Raw genomic sequence first — 20,885 nt, 5'->3', positions numbered from 1 at the left:
AGGGGCACAACAGAGAGATGAGATTCAGACTTAAACCTCTGCTATTAAGCTTGGTGTGGAAAGAAGGAAGATTGTTCACCCTTGTGTTTGTCTATCTGAGGGTGACAGTGTGTCTTGTGGTTCAATTTTTGGATTTGCGATCTAGAGTCACTTGTTTGTCCCCAGCCCCCTTCCACCAATTGTACAGAAAATGATTTTTTTTTAAATAACAAAAACAAAACAGCTTTTCTTACTACTATGACTTCTGGGACTCTGCTGGAAAAGCTGGCTTCATTTGAGGGTTGAGAGTTCTTTGGAGAGACCTGTGAAAAGACCACCAGAAAAGAAAATGGGAAAAAGGAGATACCAATACAAAAAACATTGTCTTGAAAAAAAGACCACTGGGTGGTGGAATGTGGACTTACCTAAAGCAGCACAGTCCAAATGCAGGTGTCTCCCACCTCAGGTGCAGTGAACTCTGGGAAGCCTGAAGGGAAGAAGAGCTGGAACAAAAGAAGTCTTCTCCTACCTGCAGGTGAGCCTCATTTTGGTGACACAGAATAGGGCCTCTTCTGACAACTCAGTCACCGCGACCTGAAAGAGTCTTAGCACAAATAGTTGCAGACGGAACACAGTATAGATTTCCTTCCCAGGCAAGCAAGCGATTCTCACCTAGATGTCCTTCAGGCATAATGTATACAACTATATTGCTGCTATCATTGTGATGTAGCGTTTAGGGTTTACTTGTGAGGTATCTGAGCCTGCCATCGCCTCTGAAAATACAAGAATTACTTGATAGTTACCTTCCTTCAGCTGCTATGGTCGCTTCAAAGTGAGAAGTTTGTATGCTTTTTTTGTATAAAGTCAACGCTTTGTGTTGTCTGAGCTATGTGCTAAATAGCTGTTCCTAGAAGATGCTTATCAAAAATAAAATAGAATCCAAAAACCTTGGTTATTACCCCCAGAGAGCCACGTTACGCATCAGGCGTAGTTTTGCCTGGCCTGTTCCATAGTTACCTTTTGAGCTTCATTTCCTATGTCTTTTCGTAATCTTGCAGGTTCTGCTGGAAAGGCTTAGTGGAGTTGATGTTCTAGTCTGCTTCCTCATTTGATCCTCACAACAACCCTGTGAGGTAGGTTAGGCTGAGAGATAGAGAGTTTCATGGCAGAGTGAGGATTTGAACTCTAGTCTCCCAGTTCCTAATCCACCACTCCAGCCACTCCACTCTCTCAGGGACTTCCCTCAGAGAAAGCAGTTTCCCACAGGATCCTGGACTTACCCTGTCCCTGAGCAGTCACTCTCCAGTTGCCATCAGCAGGTTCATCCTCAAAATGCTTTTTTCGCCTTTTCAGCAAGTTTTTAACTTTTCCCCCCCTCTCCTTCCAAGGCAACCTGAGCCAACATGAAATTAGGAGGAATGGTTTTGTCCTCTTCTTGTCTTCTTTCTTTCCTCCCCACATGCACATTTGTAGCTTCAGCAACAAAAAACCCCAACTTTCTCTTCATGAAATGACTTCTCTAGTTACCTTTTAAAAGAAATGCCTTCTATTTTCCCTACTCATTTTCTCTCTGCTTTAAGCAGACTTCATATCCATGTGCTTCTTCATTTCATCCAAAGACTAATTAGTTTGAGAGGGTCACCTGTGTGGAGGGTGAATGGAGCCCACCCTCCAACAGACGTTTCACCCTTGGCCTCCATCCACCTGCCCACTAGACCAACCCACCTGCCGCTGCTCTATGCTGGAGCCACAGCCCTGGAGAACACGTCTGCCCTTCTCTGGCCTGCCTCTCCCCCTCCCTGTCCTGATGGAGCCTCTCACCTCTTCTTGGTGGGCTTCAGCAGCAGCGCCCAGCCCTCCCCCTCTCGGCCAGCTCAGGAGTAGGTTGTTCATGTAGGTGTCCCTTTGCAGGCCATGAGGAGAAGGGGGCGTTACCCCAGCCCTGAAGGCCAGGCCTGAGCATGGCTTGTCTTGCCTCCCCTCAGCTCTGACCTCGATGAGGGAGCCTGTCATGGGGGCACCTAGTTGCGACCCCTCAGAAATGTGCTCCCGGGGCCATATTCCCCCCACATTATGCTTCTGCTGAGCCCATCTCTTAGGACACACTCAATATCTCTTCCCTTTCATAAGTAATGCTTTTAAGGAACAGCAGACATGGCGCCCTGGAGCAATAGACCATTAAAGCATCAGAAAATTTAGACAATGAGGGGTCTTTAGGCACTATTCATATATATCATCTCCTAAAGATTCTTTGTGGTGTACTGTTTGCATGTTTTGGGTGTTTCATACATGATAAACCTGTTTGTTATTATCTAGTGTCCATGATATAATAAGTTGTTGTTTTCTTAATTTTTTTATTCAGATAATATAGTGCTTGGAGTGGTTTGTACTAACCGACCCTCCCAACTCAACAATTCTATGATTCTGTGTATAATTTTTATTATTATGAAATTTTCTGCTTTGCGATTTAGAATACTTATTGAAGCATCCTTAAAATATCAATGACTTCCCTTCTTCTCTTTCCACGGTTCATTTTGCATATCATAAATCCCTGCATATTTTACAAAAAACAAACTAATCAGTATTCCATTATTACATCCATCAAAACTTATTTACACCATTGAGTTTATCTTAATGCTGCCAACGTTTTCAAGTGTACACAATTCCCGCCCCCCGTATTCAATAAACGTTTTCCAATCTTCTCTAAACCTATGTTCTTCTTGTTCTCTCATTCTATATGTTAAGTCTCAAGCTGCGCATATTCCATGATTCTGTACTTGGTTCTTGTGATGTTTTTTTCTTTCATATTCATACCAGGAATCTCTCCTTGGTTTTCACGGTCCCTGGAACACCGTTTCAAAACCATTGGTCTTGAAAGCTACCAGCTACTGTCACTCCTAAATCTGTCTTCAGGTGTTGGAAAATTCCATAATCATCTGAAGTGTGTTATTAACTAAGAGCCAGAAGTTGAACCTTAAGAGCAAAGTTTAATCCCATGCAAGGGGGTGGGGTGGGCCAGGGGAAGCCTGCAGTTGTTTCTTTGCCGTATGGTAATCCGCTCTTTGGAAACCCAACAATGAAATAACACTGGCCATTGGATGAGCCTTCAAAGTGCTTCTGTCGATTAAACTTGTGTCCGTGCCAATGACTATAGGCATATCTGCTACGGCTCAGTTCAAATTGTTCCTCCACAGCTTCTTTCCCCTTGTTTATTATGCCCAAATCAGTGGATCAGATTTGATGGATTAGTGCAGGGAACGCAGAGATCAGGTGCACAGCCATCAAATCCTCCTTCATCTTGACTGTGACCTGCTCAAAAGCATGACAAATGATTTCAGTTCTTTTTCCCCCCTCATCCAAGAACTGGAAAACTGGGGAGGAACCGGTGAATATTTTCTGGTGTGGTTACTGTGTACAAAAGCTCGCCATGGGGTTTATGCTAGAACCCATTAAGAAATGTGATCTCTTTTCAGTAGATATTTGTACCCGGACTCTGAAATGCCTGTCCAAAGGATTCCTTTACAACTTTCCACCAGATGGCTAAAACCTTGCATCATCATACCTCTTGTACTGATCAAATTTTTAGTTTGCTGTGTTGAATTGTCTCTGTTGCTGGAAGATGCTCAGCTGTTTTTATAGGACCTTTGTCTTTTCTGTGTTCTGTTGCCGTTGGTCACTTTGCTTAGTTATGTTTGCTTTGAGAAATATTTTAAACTTGGGAACAGGATTTTTCTATTCTGCATTCCCTTGGGGGCTACGTGCCTGTGGCAGTCAGCCCCCCTTCTCAATTTCTGCCACACCTGCTCTCCCTTTCCCTCTCCCCACCTTCCAGTCTGCCAGCAAAGGGGGTGGACTGCTCTTGTCTGGCTCCTGGACCCATTGCATTCTGGGAACCTTTCCCTTCTCCTTCCATTGTTCAATGCTCCCCCCCCCAAGTTCTTCCCTGTCCCTCAGAGTGACAGGGCTTTTTTCCCATGCCCCCAACATTTCTCTGATGAAAATAGGGACGTTCTGTTCCATCATCATCATCATCATCATCATCATCATCATCATCATCATCATCATCTCCTGCCCATCTGATTGGGTTGCCCCAGCCACTCTGGTCAGCTTCCAACATACTGTATATATGGCTGCTGTTTTTCCTGTTGATGTAGATTAAAATGGGACCTAGAGCTATAGGGCCCACTGAAATACATGTGGATTACTTCTCAGTAAACATGCAAAGGATAACACTGTAAATAACCAAATTAGAAGTTAGATCTTGGGTAGCACCAGTGCTTTTTTCTGGGGATACGCAGGGGTACACATACCCCTAAGCATGTTGTGAATCTTTGTACTTTTGTCCATTTACTGAATTTATTTCCCCCGGTTTGAACTATAAAATGATGATTTTCTTGAGTCAAAATGAGAGTACAGTGGTACCTCGGGTTACAGACGCTTCAGGTTACAGATGCTTCAAGTTACAGACTCTGCTAACCTAGAAATTGTACCTCGGGTTAAGAACTTTGTTTCAGGATGAGAACAGAAATCGTGCGGCGGTGGCAGCAGCTGGAGGCCCCATTAGCTAAAGTGGTACCTCAGGTTAAGAACAGTTTCAGGTTAAGAACGGACCTCCAGAACGAATTAAATTCTTAACCCGAGGTACCACTGTACCCCTAAACATTTTCTTTTAAAGAAAAAAAAGCACTGGGTAGCAGACATTCAGCACTGTGGTTTGGCCCATTTTTGAAGGCTGCTCAGGGATGTGCCCCTTTGCCCTGAAAAGAGATGAGAAATCTTTAGAATTTCGCTGGTGGGTTGTGTTCCACCTCCATTTTCTCTAATTTCAAAGCATCTCTCCTGCTCAAATTGGGAACGTTCAGGGTAGACTCCTAATTGCCACGGCTTTCTCTCCCCTGCGCCTGCATTCGAAACCAACAAGCATCACCATAGCATGTTTTGCTAATGCTCGTTTTGAAAGCTGCTGGGAATCCCTCTCACCTGGCAATGCGCAGCCGCACTGTCGCTGTTCCCTGCTGCCACAGAGACCATCGATAAGTGGCCTTTCATTAGAGCGCAGCAGGATAAAGAGCTAACAGGAGGCGCTGTGCCATCCCCGCTGTGATTGCGGCTAATTTCAAGAGATAAGTGGACTTTGGACCCCCGAGGTCACGTCAGGTTGACCTTTGAAAGCATGATTGACACAACACAACGCCCCTCTTCCTCCGGCAAAATTGGATAAGAGCAGCAACATCTTGAAAACAACACGTTTCCCCACGATCTCTGCGACATGCAACCAGGAACCAGCTCAGGAAAGTGCGGTGAAACATCACTTTGTGGCTGCATGGGAAGGATACCTTTAAAACACCTCTCCCCACAATAATTCTGGGGACCTCTTCCCAGAGCTACAGTTTGCATTGCTGTAATCTAATGGAAGTTAAGCTATCCCTGTGCAGATTGGGGTGCAGGTGGGCCACTGGCTGAAGACGATGGAAAGCACTCCATGTCACTGAGGCCACCTGAGCCTCAAGTGTCAGCAAAGGGCCCAAGAGTACCCCAACAGCTGCAAGGATACTTCTGGCTCAGAAATGGAAGCAACAGGAACTTCCTGTGTGGTGTAGTGGTTAAGAGCGGTGGACTCGTAATATGGTGAACCGGGTTCGCGCCTCCACTCCTCCACATGCAGCTGCTGGGTGACCTTGGGCTAGTCACACTTCTCTGAAGTCTCTCAGCCCCACTCACCTCACAGAGTGTTTGTTGTGGGGGAGGAAGGGAAAGGAGAATGTTAGCCGCTTTGAGACTCCTGAAGGGGAGTGATAAAGTGGGATATCCAATCCAAACTCTTCTTCTTCTTCTTCTAACATTGGAAGAATGGCAGAGCAAGGTGGTGGAATACGTAGAGTTGGCAAAGTTGACAGGGAAGATCTGTAATCAACGTGACAAACTGTTTCAAAACGACTGGAGCAAATTTGTATTTTCTACGGAAGAACATTGTAAACACCTGAAAGCATTTGTAGGCTTGAGTTGAAATGTTTTGTAATGTGAATATAAGGAACTGATTTACACAGAATGAGGTGAAATATAAAAAGAAGATAGGAGGTAAAAAAAGTGGCTATAGAAATGCTAAGAATTTAGTAAAGATGTTTGGAAGTCAGAAAGAGGGAGGGAAGGAGGTCAATGCTGAGTTTGAGCAATGTTTTAGGTTATAGAATTGTGTAATAGAATGTGATTATGATAAATATGGAAAACTCAATAAAAATTATTAGATATAAAAAAGAATACCCCAAGCTAGTACTCTCCCCTTTAAGGGGAATATGACCCCATTGAGGGCAGGTAATCTCCCAGCCAGATATGTGGAGCCCAGGCTATGAAGGGCTTTATTTATTTATTCAGTTTATACACTGCCCTATATCCAGATTCTCAGGGTGGTTCACAGAATAAAATCAAGATATAAAACCACATAATAAAAACAACAAGCCAATAGCTCTCCCCCCCCGCCAAATACACATTTTAAAAGAATGTCCATCAGATCAACCAAAGACCTGGTTAAAAAGGAACGTTTGCCTGGCACCTAAAGGTGTATAATGAAGGCGCCAGGTGAACTTCCCTGGGGAGAGCATTCCACAGACAGGGAGCCACAGCAGAGAAGGCCCTGTTCTTGTGTTGCCACCCACCAGACCTCTCGAGGAGACAGCACACAAAGGGGGCCTCCGAAGATGATCTCAGGCTTTAAAGCACTTTGAGCCACCCCAAAAGAACTACCCTCAGTCAGATAATAATAATAATAATAATAATAATAATAATAATAATAATAATAATAATAAAATTTATATATAGCCCTTCATCTGAAGATCTCAGGGCAGTTCACAACATAAATATGCAGGATATAACTATTGGCTGTACATGTTCTTGGTTTCCAGTTGTCTAACAGAAAATGTGCAATAGCATTTGGCACCAGCTGAACTTTCAGTTTCTCCTCAAGGGCAGCCCCATCAAGAGCAGTCAAGCCGGGAAGTTAGCCAGAGCGGCTAACAACAGTAAAACGATAAAACATTCTAAAATCATTTCATTCTAAAATTAATTCCAATCAAATTAATGGCATCCATTGGGCTAGAAGTTCTGTGAGGATTGCCAAAGGAGGGAGTCAAGCTGTGCCCTGGCCAAAGGCCTGGTGGGACAGCTCTGTCTTGCAGGCCCTGTGGAAAGATGTCAAATCCCGCAGGGCCCTAGTCTCTTGTGACAGAGCGTTCAACCAGATTGGAGCTACAACCGAAAAAGCCCTGGCTCTGGTTGAGGCCAGCCTAACCGCTTTGTGGCCTGGGACCTTCAAGATGTTTTTATTTGAAGACCGTAAGTTCCTCTGTGGGACATACCAGGAGAGGCGGTCCCGTAGGTACAAGGGTCCTAGGCCGTATAGGGCTTTGAAGGTTAAAACCAGCACCTTAAACCTGAATTGGGACAGGAGGGCATTTGAAAATGCTAGAATAGAAGAACTGGGAGGTTAGGGAAAAAATGATGGCACATTTGTTAATTAGAAACCTTGGAGATTTATGTTCAAAGCGTGCCGAACGCTCCTACTTGATAACTGCATTGCCACGGTTTCCTAAAATGTGTGACTTTTACAACCTGTGTCAAAACAAACAGTTTTCACAGTTGGATACCTTTCTTGCTGTCACCGCGACACATTAACAAGCTTCATTTATAATTGCCCAGAAGGTGCTGTTTCTCCTTCTGCGTTTAAATTGTAACATTTACAATTTACTCAACTTTTGATGAGTTAAGTACTTTGGAGACTGCCCCATAGCTAATCCTTAAGGAAAATACAGCTGCTTAGAAGTTTCTGAAAAAGGACATTGTACTCTGGGGGGTGAGGGGGGGCTAAGATAATTGAATAATTTTGTAATTTCCCCCTTGGTGTTTTTTGCAGCTGACCCCAGACTGCACTTCTGGAAATGACATTTCACCACAATAGCGAACAGCCCCAATCTAATGGAGAGTTAAATAATGGACTTTGTTGTTGTTTAGTTGTGTCTGACTCTTTGTGACCCCATGGACCAGAGCACATCAGGCACTCCTGTCTTCCACTGCCTCCCGCAGTTTGGCCAAACTCATGCTGGTAGCTTCGAGAACACTGTCCAACCATCTTGTCCTCTGTCATCCCCTTCTCCTTGTGCCCTCCATCTTTCCCAACATCAGGGTCTTTTCCAGGGAGTCTTCTCTTCTCACGAGGTGGCCAAAGTACTAGAGCCTCAGCTTCAGGATCTGTCCTTCCAGTGAGCACTCAGGGCTGATTTCCTTCAGAATGGAGAGGTTTGATCTTCTTGCAGTCCATGGGACTCTCAAGAGTCTCCTCCAGCACCATAATTTAAAAGCATCAATTCTTCAGCGATCAGCCTTCTTTATGGTCCAGCTCTCACCTCCATACGTCACTACTGGGAAAACCATAGCTTTAACTATATGGACCTTTGTCGGCAAGTTAAAGTATGACTAATTCTCTGCTGGAATGGAACCAGAGGATGAGATAAGAGGCTCTTTTTTTCTTTACGTGTTTCATATCCATGCAGTTTCACCAACAAGCCAAAGGAGATACAGACCTGTAATCCCCCGAGCTGTTTAATTATCTGTGTGAAACCACAGAGTGGGGTCAATTGAAGTTTTGGAGTATGTTGTCTGATGACACAGAGTTCTGCTTCTCCCCTATACCTGCAGTTATGGCAGTTATGGGATGTGCTAGACTGATGCCTTGTCTCAGTCAAGGGTTGGATGAGAACCAATGCACTTTGGCTTAATCCAGACAAGACTGAGGTACTGCTTGTGGGTGATTCTCTAGGCTAAATGGATGGGTTGTGGCTTGCTTTGGTTGGGGTTAAACATTCTCTGAAGGAACAGGTTTGTAGCTTGGAGATCATTACTGTGCCTTGAGGCTCAAGTTGCCTTGGTGACATGGAATGCTTCCCATCAGTTTTGATGGGTGAACCAGCCAGACGGCCCAACTTCTAGGCTAGATAAGTGCAATGAGTTATACATGAGGCTCCCTTTGCAGATGGAGCATCTCCACCCCCATCGTTCTGCCCGGACACTGAGGTCCAGTGCCGAGGGCCTTCTGGCGCTCCCTCATGGTGAGAAGTGAGGTTACAGGGAACCAGGCAGAGTGCCTTTTCAGTGGTGGCACCCGTCCTGTGGAACGCCCTCCCATCAGATATCAAGGAAATAAACAACCACCTGACTTTTAGAAGACACCTAAAGGCAACTCTGTTTAGGGAAGTTTTTAAGGTTTGATGTTTTATTGTGTTTTTAATATTCTGTTGGGAGCTGCCCAGTTGGGTGGGGTATAAATAAATTTATTATTATTATTATTATTATTATTATTATTATTATTATTATTATTACAGTCGTACCTCGGGTTACAGACGCTTCAGGTTGCGCATTTTCGGGTTACAGATGTGCCGAAACCTGAAAGTACCGGAATGGGTTACTTCCAGGTTTTGGCACTTGCGCATGTGCAGAAGCACTAAATCTCGCTTTGCGCATGGGCAGAAGCGCCAAATCACAACCCGCATGTGCGCAGATGCGGCGCTGCGGGTTGCGGACACTGCGGGTTGCGAATGTGCCTTCCGCACGGATCACGTTCGCAACCCGAGCATCCACTGCATTATTATCAGGACACTACATCTAGTGCTGAACTCGGCAACCAGATTGCTGACTAGGACAGGATGGTCCAAATGTATAACACCAATTCTAGCACAACTGCACTAGTGGCCAATTGGTTTCCAGGCTCATTTCGAAGTGCTAGTTTTGATCTACACAAATTTATGTGGCACTGGACCCTAATATCTCCAGGGCCACTTCTTCCCACACGGACCAACCCAGACTTTGCAGTCATCATGCCAGATCCTTCTCCATGTGTGGTCTCCACAGGAGGTCCAGAGGGTGGAAAGATGAGATTGGTTCTTTTCAGTTGTGGCTCCTCCCAGCGAGGTTCACCTGGCATCGTTTTAATCTATTTTTAGGCACCAAGCTCAACCTCTACACTTCTGGCCTTTAATTGGAAGGGTTTCAGAATATTTAAGTATTAGAGGATAAGCGAAAGTTGCTTGCCTGGCTTTAAAAAGGCCACTGGTAGTTGGTGAGGTGGCAGTATTTCAAAAAATAAAATATTTACTTGGTGATTTAATGGTGTTCCAGGTTCATCACTGAAGCGTTTATATTTGTAGGAATATTTTTAAACAACAACAACAACCATCAAACAGAAAACAACACTATCAATTTACAACTAAGACTGTGTAAATGTTTGCCCTTGACTTGCATACTGAAAAAGTTCACTAGCAGAGGACACTATCAGGGCAGCACAACCTGAGTCCGTCTATAATTTGCTTTTAAGGAATGTTTTCTAGTGACTTCAGTTCCCTTTTATTTGCGGCTGGTGACATCTGGTGGCAGGTTAGCCTAACTGCTCTGAGAAGATGCAGTCATACCTCGTGTTGTGTTTGCTTCAGGTTGAGCGTTTTCAGGTTGCGTCCCACAGTGACCTGGAAGTACCAGAAAGGGTTACTTTTGGGTTTCGCCGCTCATGCATGAGGAGAGGCGCAAAATAATGCCATGCGCATGCGCAGAAGCAGCTAATCACGACCCGCACATGCGCAGATGCGGGTTGCGTTCTGCTCAAGTTGCAAACAGGCCTCCAAAACGGATCCCGTTCGCAAGCAGAGGTACCACTGTATATCTGAATTATTGGTTAGAACATGGTGCTAATAATGCCAAGGTTGCAGATTTGATCCCCATTTGGGACAGCGGCATATTCCTTTCCAACTCTGCATTTCTATTACAGTGGTACCTCGGGTTAAGAGCTTACCATATTTTTTCCTCTATAAGACTCACTTTTTCCCTCCTAAAAAGTAAGGAGAAATGTGTGTGCGTCTTATGGAGCAAATGCAGGCTGTGCACAGAACAGCAAGAGGGGTTGCTGCCTTCACTGCACAGCGATCCCTCTTGCTGTTCTGGCTTCTGAGATTGAGAATATTTTTTTCCTTGTTTTCCTCCTCCAAAAACTAGGTGCGTCTTGTGGTCTGGTGTGTCTTATAGAGCGAAAAATACGGTAATTCGTTCTGGAGGTCTGTTCTTAGCCTGAAGCACCACTTTAGCTAATAGAGCCTCCTGCTGCCGCCGCGCCGCCGCTGTGTGATTTCTGTTCTCATCCTGAAGCAAAGTTCTTAACCCGAGGTACTATTTCTGGGTTAGCGGAGTCTGTAACCGGAAGTGTCTGTAACCTGAAGCCTCTGCAACCTGAAGTACCACTATATTTAGAGATTTATGCCGTAGTTCCTTCAGTGGTATCGTGTGGGTGAAGTGAGGGATAGCTGTGGCCCCGGGCCCAGTTTCTTGTGGGGCAAATTTTGCTCCCCATGCCGCCCTGACAGCTGCTGGCCTCACTCTCCTCAGCTTGCTGCCTTGGTTTCCATCCTCCTCGCTCCAAGGGTGCCCTTTTCCTCATCTCCTCAGCCAGGCAGATGGACCCGTGTCAGAAGTGGCTGTGTAGAGTCTGAGGCTATGACTTCTTTTTCAGCCCTCAATTTGCCACATCTCTAAGTCCCTTAAAGCCCACTGTAACCCTCTCCTCCTTTTGGATGTTGGAGTTTTTGGGGTGGTATATAAAAAATGGGGGGGCATGGGCGTAGCCAGGATTTTTGTTAGGACGGGAGCAGAACAGATTGCTATGTATTGCCATTGATCTTTATTGATTTAATTGATCGATAAAATCAATATTTCATGCAATTGGGCCCCCTTGGACTAGATGACCCTGGGGAGGGCATGGGCATAACCAGGATTTTTGTTGGGGGGGGGGAGAACCTCAGATTGCTATGTATTACCATTGATCTTTATTGATTTATTGATTTTATTGATTGATAAAATCAATATTTCATTCAAGAGGGTCCCCTTGGACTAGATGACCAGTGGGGGGGCATGGGTATAGCCAGGATTTTTGTTGGGGGGGGGGGAGAACCTCAGATTGCTATGTATTGCTATTGATCTTTATTGATTTATTGTGTCATAAGAGAAGCCATGATCAGAGAGGGGAGTTAATAAATGAACCTCTCAGTGTTACGTATTTCTATGCTAACAAAAGAATGTATCTTTCTACTTGTGTCTTTTCCTGCTGTATCGCTGTAATACCACTAAAGAATGTAGCTGAGGAATGCAACTGTTGACTCTATCAAATGTATCGCCTTTTGTATCTTTCTAAAAAGTGTTTTTCTTATCAAATGTATCGCCTTTCTGTATCTTACAAAAGTGTTTTCTTACACTAAAAAATGTAACTTGAATAGAAAAATGTAGCTGGAAGAATGTAGCCAAAGATTTTATATTCTATGTGACTTTCCATTGCCGTATACTTGATCTGTCAATATTCTGACACGTGCTGTCAAAATACCTTCAAGCACCACAGCGCCACCTACTGGGTCTACAAATGACATCGTGAATACAGTACACACAAAATGCAACATAAAATCAGTTTAATTAATAAAAGTATGCAGCGGAACTTCACACCAACACTGATAACCGTTTCCCGAATATCCAGCCATTTAATCTGCATACCGATCACCCCAAAACCTCCGGGATTCCTTCTGAAAATGAAGCAAAAAACAGAACTGTTAGTCAAGATCTGCTGAAAAGGAAAAACCACTCAACATCTTTTGTTCCCAACCTCAAAGCGGACAATATCTTCACTAACACCACCCAAGATCCCACTTGCCTTATGTTAATCCTTCTCTTCGCGCAGTTTCTGTCATTTTTCTGTATCATTGATCTGTATGGAAATGAAAAGGTATTTAAGTAGAGGCAGTTCCATTGTTCAAGGTTCTCACTCCGCCCAACGGTCTTCTGTTCATTGAAAATAAAGATCAGACTTTGCTTTTTCGCTAATCCTGGTGTGATCTCTGGCATTCCCATAACTGTGCTCCTTCCGAGGGTCTGGTCCTCCTTACGAGGCTAGGACCCCCTTGGGGGAGCAATAATATTAATTTCAATTGATTTTAATGATCGATAAAATCAATATTTCATTCAAATAGGCCCCCCTGGACTAGATGACCCTGGGGGGGGGATGGACGCCGTAAGCAGGATTTTTGTTAGGGCGGGGGGGAGGACCTCAGATTGCTATGTATTGCCATTGATCTTTATTGATTGATTTATTTAATTGATCAATAAAATCAGTATTTCATTCAAGTGGACCCCCTTTAGATTAGACGACCCCGCTCCCCGCCTCCCCCGGCTTGCTCTTTGCTTCCCCCGCTTCTCCGCAGCAGCCCAGCAGAGGGCGCGGGAGAAGCCGAGGCGCGGAGGCGGAGGCAAGTCTCCCCCGAGGCGGCGGGAGGGCGGGAGGAAGGGACGCGTCCGCCTCCTGCTGCGACCCGAGGTGGGTGGGCCAGCTGGGCGGTGGGCGGAGCGAGAGTGGCGCGGCCCCCGCTGCTGCTGCTGCTGCTGCTGCTGCTGCTGCTTCGCAGGCGCCGGTCTCGGGGCGCCTAACCTGCGCGCGCCCTTCTCCGCTTCGCGACCCTCCTGCCGCGCAGGTAAGCGCCGCGTCCGCGGATTCTCTCCGCCTTCCCCCCCGCGAGGAGCCGCAGACGCCGCATCCTTACTCGAGAGGAAGCCCGGCCAGGAGGCCGCGCTTGCTCGGGAGGAAGCAGGGAGGGCTTGCTTCGGCAAGGCGGGCGGAGCGGGCCGAAGGTCGAGGCTGCCTGGGCGCGCAGCCCGATCCTGTGAGGCGCGCAGCCCGATCCTGTCTGGCCAGAAGCCCCGGGCGGCGGCGGGCCTAACCTCGCTTTCCTGGGAGTAGAAGCCTCCGCTGCAGCCAGGACGAGTAAAATATGGCGAGGGGCGCCCTGCTGTTACTGCCCGGGGCCTTGGCTTCTAGCTGCGCGCGATCCTAAGCGACCTCTCTCTCTCTCTCTCTCTCTCTCTCTCTCTCTCTCTCTCTCTCTCTCTCTCTCTCTCTCCAGTTTCTTGCTCCAAAGCGGGCTGGCAGGTGCGGGTCAGGTCACTTTTGCAGCTCGTTAAAGGGTCAGGTTTGGGGGAAAGGATTCCTGCCCAACTTTAAATTTCTCTCTCTCCCTCTTTTTACAAATAATAAGGAAAGGGTGCAGGGATGTGTCCCTCGTAAAAAGGGCCTCGCAGCTCCCTTCCTCGCCACGTTTCAAAAGAAGGAAACCGCCTTGACTTCTGGTGAATTTTGCTTAGGATTGCATGCTTACTCATCCATGGATGTGGCAACACTTCAGCAAGTTTGCTGGGGATTAAAATAAAAATAAAAAGACCAGCATTGAGCTTAATGGCACTTGATTTGCTTAAAGATTTATTTCAAAGACTGCAGTCCTTACCTAGCAAGTAGCCACTGTTAGACTCCGTGGGACTGACTTCTGAATAGACAGTGTGTCCGATTGTACTTTCCATTTATTCTTGGTGGTCTTAAAAAAAACAACACGTTTCTCTGCCTGTTGTCTTCTCCTGTTTTCTCTGTTCAGATCGCCTGCCTTTCTTTCCCTCCCCTCCTCCGCTTGGCCTGCTTGTCAAGCAGGAGCAAAGTTCAGGGTTGGTTTTCCAAAGACAGAGGCTTGTTTCTCAACTGCAGAGGACCATTTTTGGTTTGGAGGTCCTCTCTCTGGTGGGCTTCTGTGCGTATTGAAAGGGAGATCAAGGTGCTTACAGATTCAGCCTTGCTGAGCATTTTAGGTTTCTAGGACCTTGCAGACCATTTTCTCCTAACAACACAGTGTGGGGTGAGAAGTGTGTTGTCCTGGAAGGGCCAGTATCCAGGGGCTTGGTGAGGAGGAGATAGCAGGTAGCATAATAATAATAATAATAATTTATTATTTATACTCTGCCTATCTGGCTGGGCTTCCCCAGCCACTCTGGGCGGCTTCCAAAAATATATATTAAAATACTGTAATACATCAAACATTAAAAGCTTCCCTAAACAAGGCTGCCTTCAGATGTCTTCTAAAAGTCTGGTAGTTGTTCTTTTCTTTGACATCTGATGGGAGGGCGTTCCACAGGGAGGGCGCCACTACTGAGAAGGCCCTCTGCCTGGTTCCCTGTAACTTGGCTTCTCGCACTGAGGGAACCGCCAGAAGGCCCTCGGTGCTGGACCTCAGTGTCCGAGTAGAACGATGGGGATGGAGCCGCTCCTTCAGATATACTGGACCGAGGCCGTTTAGGGCTTTAAAGGTCAGCACCAACACTTTGAATTGTGCTTGGAAACGTACTGGGAGCCAATGTAGGTCTTTCAAGACCGGTGTTATGTGGTCTTGGCGGCCGCTCCCAGTGACCAGTCTAGCGGCCGCGTTCTGGATTAGTTGTAGTTTCCGGGTCACCTTCAAAGGTAGCCCCACGTAGAGTGCATTGAAGTAGTCCAAGCGGGAGATAACCAGAGCATGCACCACTCTGGCGAGGCAGTCCGCAGGCAGATAGGGTCTCAGCCCGCGTACCAGATGGAGCTGGTAAACAGGACACGGATTTGACCTGTGCCTCCATGGACAGCTGTGAGTCCAAAATGACTTCCAGGCTGTGCACCTGGTCCTTCAGGGGCACAGTTACCCCATTCAGGACCAGGGAATCCTCCACACCAGCCCGGCTCCTGTCCCCCAAAAACAATACTTCTGTCTTGTCAGGATTCAATCTCAATCTGTTAGCTGCCATCCATCCTCCAACTGCCTCCAGACACTCACACAGGACCTTCACTGCCTTCACTGGTTCTGATTTAAAAGACAGGTAGAGCATCACAGGTAATGTTGAACTGATTCCAGCCTGTGTTGTGCTTGAGTATCTTTTGGCCCTCCAGATGTTGCGGAACTAGAACTCACAGTGTCAGAAACTCCGATGCGTAAGCCAATCACCGAATGGCACCTTAAAGCTATGTTACGGTCGCCACAATAGAATGTCTCAACGTGATTTACAACATGAAACAAATTCAGATTTCAAGGGAAATATTTCAGATCCTCTTGCAAAGGGCATTTTAATAATAATAATAATAATAAATTTTATTTATACCCTGCCCTCCCCAGCCAGAGCCGGGCTCAGGGCAGCTAACACCAATAAAATTTCAGTAAAAACATAATATGGTAAAAGTAAAAGAAAACAATTTAAAATACAGGTTAAAATGCAATTTAAAATGCAGCCTCATTTTAAAAGTCAAAACCATAATGGGAGGGAAACATGAGGGTCAGACTGAGTCCAAACCAGTCTGCTGTCCCCAGTCACACACCTGGCATCCAGAGATCTCCACATGGCCACAATTGGACCCAGGTCAGTCTGAACCCTGGCGCCTGGCTAATTTCGGACACGGAACTCCCATCATCCCTGGCCGTTGGCCATACTGGTCCGGGCTGATGGGAGTTGCAGCATCTGAAGGGCCAAAGGTTCCTTACCCCTGTTGTATATGCAGTAGCATCGGGAATTGTTTTTCCAGCTGGAGCTCACCGGAACTCAGATCCAGCAACTTTCTGAGTGCCATTGCCATTTTGTTCGAAAGTGAAGCAGATTGCTTCAGGAGGTGGCGGGCTGTGCCCAACTGGAAGCGTTTAAAGAGAGGTTGGCTGGTTATCTGTCAGGGATACTGTACCTGCACAGTAGATACTGCAGGAAATATTATTTATTTATTGCATTAAAAAAAACCATACAAAAGAAGTTAACAGCAGTGCAAAGAATACACAGTCCTGGCAGTGACAGGGGAGCACTTTTACCCTTATTCTAGAATTTTGCTAGAAATACTAGGTTTCTTGTAATCTAGCAGCAGACACAGTGCCTTCCCAGATTACACATTCGTTTTGCCTCTTCATTTTAGGTGAGGAGAGCTGTAACAATTTGCTCCCCACCCACCCACCCTCCCGCTGCTGCTGTTGGCCATTGTCAATAAACTGGAATAATGTTTGCAGTGTTTGAGGAGTGCAACATAATTCAAGCTTTTGCAACGTGGTGATACAATCCATCAAACTCTGTACAATGTGGTGCCAGGGTCTTGCAGCCAGCTTGTTGTTGCAACCTGGTTTATCTGCAAGATTTGATAATAAAAGATTAATAATGTACTCAGATCAAAACTCTCATGTGCAAGGCTACCCTCGTATTTTCCCAGTGTGCCAGATCACGCTGGTGTGTCCTGAGTTATAAAATGACTCCTGTGAGGCCAGAGTGCCCATCCACAGAGGAGTCTGCCTACTGTGTCTCTGTGTGATTCACTGCTCTGGCTGCGTCTTTTCCCAACAAGCCTCTTCTGAGGGCAGGTAATTCTACCATGTGTTTGCAGTGGTTGTGTTAGGCCCATTCGCTCACTTGCGATGCAAGTATTGTTATCTGCCTTGAAGAAGCTGCCATGTTTGCCTATATGAACCAATGCTCTGGACTGTCATTCCTCCATTCAAGATGTATGCCCAGAACAGTGATGCATGCAGATGCATGAGGATTCGGCAAGAATGAGCATAGGTAACCCCTCAAGCGGGGTGTGTGCAGGGTTTGAAATTAGCAGGCGCCAGATGCATTTTGCGCCAAAAGATTCTCCATTTGCGAGCACCTCAAAAAGTCTGGGTGCCATTTTTTGCACCTGGCTTGACCCTCCAGGATGACTGAAATGTATGTGCTTTGAAGCCTCAAAGTATATGTTAAGGGGTTTAACAATAAAGAGTAGAGTGTTTTGAAAACTGAAGTATGGTACCAATATTTTCATTGTCAACACCAAATTAAAGGTAAAGGGACCCCTGACCATTAGGTCCAGTCATGGCTGACTCTGGCGTTGTGGCGCTCATCTCGCTTTATTGGCCGAGGGAGCCGGCGTACAGCTTCCGGGTCATGTGGCCAGCATGACTAAGCCGCTTCTGGTGAACCAGAGCAGTGCACGGAAACGCCGTTTACCTTCCCACCAGAGTGGTACCTATTTATCTACTTGTACTTTGAACTGCTAGGTTGGCAGGAGCAGGGACCGAGCAATGGGAGCTCACCCCATCACGGGGATTCGAACCACTGACCTTCTGATCAGCAAGCCCTAGGCTCTGTGGTTTAACCCACAGCGCCTCCTGCGTCCCAACACCAAATTAAACATGTATTAATAATTTCTGCTAAAAATGTGATATTAACAATTTGTCACTTATCAAAATAATAAATAACAAGTGTTGTCACCCCCCCCCCCACTATGGTGACTAGATATTCTGTTTTGCCGCCCACAACCCAGGTCTTAGGAGCCATGTGGCTCCTAGCTTTTCTGACACTGGGTGTGTGTGTGTTCAAAGCACCTCCAGTTTTTATTAAGAAAAGGAAGTGTGCCTAAACTCTCGGAAGATTGAGATATGCTGATCTACCAAAAACAAAGTTGCAGTTTTGAATTCAGTATTTAAACACTGCTGTTTTCATGCAAACAAGTTCAGCTATTCACCCTAAGCTCTGACTACAGGCCCCTTCTATAAATACCATATTTAGTGGTATCCCTGGAGTTGTTGCTTATACCAGCATTATGTTTCTGGAATGTTAAAATGTTGTGCTCCCTTCCACCTTTCACATGCCCCCCCCAATTTTTTCAGAAGTGTGATGCTGGACACCTGCCCTCTTAGTTAAGGTGCATACCGTATTTTTTGTTCTATAAGACACACCAGACCATAAGACGCACCTAGTTTTGGGAGGAGGAAAACAAGAAAAAAAATATTCTGAATCCCAGAAGCCAGAACAGCAAGAGGGATCTGGCTTCTGGGATAGCTGCTTGCTTTTCTGGCTTCTGGGATAGATGTGCGAAGCCTCTTCAGGGCAGTGGGATGAAGGCTCCCCCAAGAGGCGTGCTCCATTTAAAGAGCCACATGGTGTGTATGTGAGGTTCTTGGGGGCTTTTCCCTGAGGGGAGAGAAGGGCAGCGCTTCTCCCTCTTCAGGGAAAAGCCCCCAAGAGCCACACACACACTCCACACAGCTTTTTAAAGGGAGCACTGAGTAGAGCCTCCCGCCTCCATTCGCTCCATAAGACGCACACATAGTTCCCCTTACTTTTTAGGAGGGGAAAGTGCGTCTTATAGAGCGAAAAATACGGTAATCCTGGAAACTGGCAAAGAGAGCATATGATCCTCTGAAACTTAAAGTGGGGTTGGAGAGGACATTTGCTATGAAAACCGAAGTTTTTTTTTGGGGGGGGGAGTTCCCTTTGTCCATAAATAAACACTATTATGGCTTACCTAGAAAGAAGCTATTCCATCTCCTAAAACAGCCATCCTTAACTTAGCGACAGCCAAATACTTAGGACTCCAACGCCCATCATTCCTGACTTTTGGGTAGCTGAGGCTGATGAAAGCTGCAGTCAAAAACATCTGTTGAGTACCAGGTTGCAGCTGGGAAAACAATCTGTAACAAATCTGTTCCTCAGGTGTTCCCAGAACGAAGGTCTGGTAGGCAAATAAAATGACATCTGGAACGATGTAATTTTTTGGTGAATGTTAGCTTCCATTCACCAACTGTCACTTGGTATTTCTCAGGTGCTTTTGCCAAAGAGAAGTGTGAGCACTAAGCTTTTGCCTTGTGGCCAACATGAAAGCCTTGTAAGAACCTTGTTCAGAACATCTCCACCATACATTTAAAGCTTTCCCCACCCTGCAAAGAATCCTTGGAACTGCTGGAATTGTAGCTCTGTGAGAGGCAAACTGCAGCTCCCACAATTCTTTGGGGGGAATCGTTGTGCTTTAAACACATGGTTCGGATGTGACAAGTTCAGGGGTGGACGTGAAGGCGGAAAAAGAGCACACGGGTACCTCGGTTTTTCAGTCGAAAAGCAACACATCTGTGCTTTGTGACAGAAAAGGCTGTATTTAGGGCAGCGTTCAGAGCTACTGTGATCTGGATTAAATGCATAAATTGGCTGCAGTCAAATCTCTAATCTCTTTGTGAATGCTTTCCCCTGGAAACTGAGAAACATTTACATGTTTCTGAAATTTACAAAGTTACATAAGGGTGGGGTTTTTATTTTTTCAGTTTCTGCCTGGTTGTCAAGGCTTTGGAGGAAACCCACAGGCAGCGCAATTTAAAAGTTCAGTCGTGGTTCATCTGGTATCCCATCATAGCCATGTACAGTAGGAGGGGACTTCCTTTTATTTCAAGGGATCATATTTCTGAAGAGTGAAATTTGTAACAAACGTGTTCACTGTGCCTGCCCCAGCCATGTCCTCTTCATGATACCTCGGGTTAAGAACTTAATTCATTCTGGAGGTCCATTCTTAACCTGAAACTGTTCTTAACCTGAGGTACCACGTTAGCTAATGGGGCCTCCTGCTGCCGCCGCCGCACAATTTCTGTTCTCATCCTGAAGCAAAGTTCTTAACCCGAGATACTATTTCTGGGTTAGCGGAGTCTGTAACCTGAAGTGTCTGTAGTCTGAAGTGTCTGTAACCCAAGGTACCACTGTACTCCATTCCATTCTCCCTCGCACCAGCATCCCATTGCCTCTGTTGTTGTTTAGTCGTTTAGTTCTGTCCGACTCTTCGTGACCCCATGGACCAGAGAACGCCAGGCACCTCTGTCCTCCACTGCCTCCCGCAGTTTGGTCAAACTCATGCTGGTAGCTTCGAGAACACTGTCCAACCATCTCTGTCGTCCCCTTCTCCTTGTGCCCTCCATCTTTCCCAACATCAGGGTCTTTTCCAGGGAGTCTTCTCTTCTCATGAGGTGGCCAAAGTACTGGAGCCTCAGCTTCACAATCTGTCCTTCCAGTGAGCACTCAGGGCTGATTTCCTTCAGTATGGAGAGGTTTGATCTTCTTGCAGTCCATGGGACTCTCAAGAGTCTCCTCCAGCACCATAATTCAAAAGCATCAATTCTTTGGCGATCAGCCTTCTTTATGGTCCAGCTCTCACTTCCATACATCACTACTCTAAGCACTAATCTTCGCTGGGCTGCTTTGAGGGTTCCCCACTCCTCTTA

General features: G+C 46.0%; 1 protein-coding gene and 1 long non-coding RNA gene across 2 annotated transcripts in view; one reads left to right on the top strand and one right to left on the bottom strand.

Annotated features, from left to right (window-relative positions):
• Window positions 1-217: 217 nt before the first annotated feature.
• On the bottom strand, window positions 218-1,606 carry LOC309360523. Its single transcript, XR_014164201.1, has 2 exons — window positions 997-1,606; window positions 218-573 (listed from the first exon to the last, which is right to left on the bottom strand). It is a non-coding gene; the product is annotated as an uncharacterized lncRNA (long non-coding RNA).
• Window positions 1,607-13,356: 11,750 nt separating this feature from the next.
• The window catches only part of ACO1 (aconitase 1), a 55,376-nt gene continuing 47,847 nt past the window's right edge, over window positions 13,357-20,885 (top strand). The window contains exon 1 of the mRNA XM_081893979.1: window positions 13,357-13,520. The gene's annotated coding sequence lies outside the window, so the exon portion shown is untranslated. The remainder of the gene's footprint in view (window positions 13,521-20,885) is intronic.

This window comes from Podarcis melisellensis (assembly GCF_964234715.1).
Source record: "Podarcis melisellensis genome assembly, chromosome: 17".
NCBI lineage: Eukaryota > Metazoa > Chordata > Lepidosauria > Squamata > Lacertidae > Podarcis > Podarcis melisellensis.
Note: the sequence above shows the minus strand (reverse complement) of the source record. Positions and strands in the feature narration are given on the sequence as shown.